We start from the raw sequence: 4,414 nt of genomic DNA, 5'->3' as shown, positions 1-4,414 counted from the left end.
TAAAATCTTTCGAACTTCCCAGAGATCATCAGGGGATTCTTCATCCGATTACCAGACAAATAAGTGTAGGTTTGATTAAGGAACTGAAGGAATCAGCTGCTACAAAGTTCAAGACTTTCCAGATCTGTTGATTGGATGCTCGAAACCATTAACGTTGTCGATTCTCAAGTACCCGTCGGAGACGAGGTCAATTTGCATTGCGAGCTGGAGATTCGCGGTGGAGACCAACAACCTCGCCCAGTGGAGCACGATTCCGGCGGAGTGCACCGACTACGTCAAGGGCTATGTCACCGATCTTGAGAGAGTCTCTGAAGAGGCTTCCGTCTTTGCGAGCACCGTCATTCTCCGCCGGCGACGACAAGGATGCGTGGATTTTCGACATCGATGTCCAATCTTCCCTATTACATCGACCATGGGTTTTGGGTAACACGTTTCCTCAATCTCAAAGTTTAGTTTCTTAATCTTGTTACTCGCTACCAAGCAATGTTGCAGGGTTGAGGTGTTTGATCACTCAGAGTTCGATAAGTGGGTTGAGAGAGGAGTGGCACCAGCTATAGCACCAAGCTTGAAGCTTTATCAACGAGTTATAGATTTGGGGTACAGAGTTTTCTTGCTTACAGGGAGGAAAGAGAGCCACAGGGTTGTCACTGTTGAGAACCTCATCAATGCCGGCCGTTTCCAGAACTGGGACAAGCTCATTCTCAGGTATACCTAATCACAGAAACACATTTGGTGTAGTAGCTCTTTGATCACGCTTAGTATATGTACTAATCGTAATGGTTTGATTTAGCTAGTTACTTGTGGTCACTACTTACTATTTGATTGGAGTAGTGTGATGAATGAAGAAGATAATAGAAACAGCAATTGTTATGGTCCCCATTCTTTGATTAAAGTGAATTGTTGCTGGCTGGCACAGGCAGGACAATGTAAGAAGATTGGTTTGTCTTCACTCTATTATTGTGTTTTCTGTTTTGCGTGTTTACATGGTGAAAGTTTGTGCAAATAGAAATTTTGGAATATGGAAGTTTGTATTCAAGTGTGTAGCGTTTACAAATGTGATTTTCAGATAAAATTGGCGTCTGTGAAACTAGCAGTGAAGTATATGAAGAGAGTATCTGCAGAGCTTGAAGCCAAACTCTTAATAAATCTGTTTATTTGTTGTATGTTTAGTTCACAGGAAGATTTGATGCAGAGACAAACTTGTATATATTCAAGGTAATTCACAAACTTGTATAGATAGCCTTTGTTCTTCATTCTACTTCGCATGTTCTTCATTCTTATTCTATCTTGTAAACAATCAAAAACAATTTCTTAACCCTTAATTAAGAAACTAGCAATGGAGGTTAAAAATTAGGTGTCTCTTAACTTAAGGTTCCTAACTAACATTTATTACTAAAAAAATCATTAAGAGATCCTAATGGGTTCTAGGGATAATCATGCTCTTACATCTGCAGTGTTTTTTTTACGTCACAAAGTACATCTTTTTTAGTTATGTTATGTTTTTAGTTTTAACTATAGGTGTCTTGCCCACTTGCGGGCTTAGTACTCTTACAAAAATTGTAAATAAATATATTATCAATTTAAAAATCATTATAATAAATTATTTTCTGATTTTGAATCATGTAATAATTAATTAATTATTAAAAAATTTGATAAAGTTTTTTTTCCCCGTAAATATCCTTTATTACGTAAAATAAACTTGTAAACATTCATATGTACATAAAACTATATAATATTTAATTATAAAATATTACGATGTAAAATATCTTTTGATAGGTAAATTTATATAAAAATTATTTAAGAAATATCGTATGAAAAATAAAATTTATATTATTGTTCGAATTAATAATTTTGGCCCTTAAACAATTTTTTAAAAACTTTTTTGTTAATTACATAATTTATTTACTAATTAACTGATCCCATTTTTTAAAATATTTTAGGTCAAAAAATGTTTATCGCATAAAAACCTAATGTTTAGACCGAAGAATCTCATGCTTACTATTTGGTTACAATGAAACTATACCAGCTCGGTTTTATATCATGATTTATCAATTAAAAGTTAATTATGGTTATGAGAAGTTTACATTCACGTGTCAATCCTACCTATCTTGGATAATTTTTTTTTTCTGTGTTATTTTGGTTAGTGTTCGATATAAATATTGATTTTTGAATTTATTCTCATTTTTTTGCCTCAGATTTAGAAAATATTTAAGATTCAAAATTATTAAAGAGATACATACTTAGGTTAAGATTTACGCCTTGTGCAGAATAGTGATGTCAACCGAGAACCTGGACCGCGGGACAGGCCCGTTAAGGCTTGGGGCGGGGCGGGTTTGGGCTGTATATTTGGTATCCCGCAAAATGGCGGGCCTCGCGGGTTGGTACTGTGTGGTATTGGGCTCAAAGCGGGATGGCCCAAAAGAACCGCGGGCAACCCTAAAGTCCTGCACCCTCTTGCCTCCTCATTTCATCTGGAACCTGAAAAAACAAAAGAGAGAGAGAGAGAGAGTGAGAGAAAGACGAGTCGCCGACAGAAGAAATGGAGATTCGGCTACAGAGAAGCCACAGTTACTCCATCTCGGCTTGTAAACTTCACAGATCAAACTCGCATCTACAGAGATAAGCCTTTTCACCTCTTCTTCTAAGTTTTGCATGTAATATTTTCAAGTTCTTTATCCATCAAACTCTCTGCCCTACACCTCTAACGATTTACTCTTGTATAACATGTTCAGGTTGTTAGCTACCTAAGGAAAGAGATCCGTAAGATGCATGCAAGATCCAAATAGATGTAAGATTCTCTAAGACTCCTCCTTGCTCAAGAAAAAGAGATTTGATCGAAGCTAATAGTTGTTGTTTGAAATAGAGATTCGCTTTGTTACTTGTTTGAAATAGAGATTCGCTTTGTTACTTGATGTAACTTCTAACTTCTAAGCGAGTTCTAACTTCTAAAATTGGAATACTACCATGAAATTACATATGGAAATCATTAATGTAATATGTTTTTTTGCTGCGTTGATGTATCAGAAAATATTACAATTACTGCAAGTTTAGAATTGTAGTGGAGCGCAAGTTACGTAAAATTGAATAGTGAGATTTTGATATCATTATGGCGATTTATTTGCAAAGCTGTTTGGATTCTGCTGCTGCTCTGTTTGGGTGTTTAGCTACTTCCACGAAGACCATTCTTGCTGAGTCTCTTCTTCATGGTTACAAATTTCACAGGTCAGTGCTCCTTGTTGTGTCTTCATTGGAGTGATGTTACTTCAATTGCACTAGATGGTCATGTGATGCCATCTTAATCTTGATTGAAAATGTGATTGATGTATCTCTCTTTCCGGTTAAGAGTAAATCACATGAGCTTTTTTGGGAAGTTAACCAATGAATATTTGTCTGCGTAGGAGAAAGATTTGATTGTTCTCTGTTCTCTCTTTTATGTAGCATAAACACAGTATACTACATGTCTCCTTTCGCCACCATGATTCTCGGGATACCGGCACTATTACTGGAAGGCAACGGGATTATGAGTTGGTTTGAAGCACACCCCGTCTCCCTGGTCAGCACTCATCATTATATTCAGTTCTGGTGTGTTAGCCTTCTGTCTCAACTTTTCCATCTTCTACGTCAGTCATTCATTCCACAACTGCAGTCACATTCAACGTAGCTGGAAACCTCAAGGTAACAAAAGGACAATCTTAAAACCCAATAATCGTATAAGAATGCTGTCTTGAGAGCATGGTTCATGTACTTTTGGCAGGTTGCGGTGGCTGTATTGGTGTCATGGTTGATATTCCGTAATCCGATATCGTGTATGAATGCTGTTGGACGTGGGATCACGCTTCTGGGATGCACATTCTATGGATACGTGAGGCAAAGTCCTAGGACTCCTCGCACACCAAGAACCAAGATGGAGTTGCTTCCTCTTGTTAATAACGATAAACTCGAAGGCAAAGTCTGATCTCCGACCAAGATAGAACTTTAATAGAGAACTAACATTTTGTCTTGTCTTATTTTGGGATGGTAGAAGAGATAATGATTCTTCTTATTTTCTATATCTCTGTGATATGTAGAATCTATAGTCTTATGATAAGACTCTTATCTAATACAATTATCATATACAAATTCATCACACACAGTGCTGTCTGATTCTGAAACTCATTTATAGGTCTAACTAGATATTAACCCGCACATCCGTGCGGATATATTTATATTTTTAAATTAATATTTAAAATATAAAATATGTTATAAAGATATATATCTAATATCAATTTTATGTATATAATATTTATTTTGAAAATTTATATTTGTTGAAATTTGTTTGATGATATTGTACAAATCATATATTAATGAAGTATTTTTGTTTATTTATTTAAAATGCAACATCAATATTAATAGTTTAATTTTAAACATTAGTTTT

At 35.5% G+C, this 4,414-nt stretch overlaps 2 pseudogenes; both read left to right on the top strand.

The window, feature by feature from the left end:
• Window positions 1-135: 135 nt before the first annotated feature.
• Window positions 136-4,128, top strand: LOC125595235 (annotated as a pseudogene).
• Window positions 2,775-4,128, top strand: LOC125595236 (annotated as a pseudogene).
• Window positions 4,129-4,414: the final 286 nt, after the last annotated feature.

Source organism: Brassica napus, unplaced genomic scaffold (genome assembly GCF_020379485.1).
Source record: "Brassica napus cultivar Da-Ae unplaced genomic scaffold, Da-Ae ScsIHWf_100;HRSCAF=175, whole genome shotgun sequence".
Taxonomy (NCBI): domain Eukaryota; kingdom Viridiplantae; phylum Streptophyta; class Magnoliopsida; order Brassicales; family Brassicaceae; genus Brassica; species Brassica napus.
The sequence above is the reverse complement of the archived record's forward strand: the minus strand, read 5'-3'. Positions and strand labels throughout refer to the sequence as shown.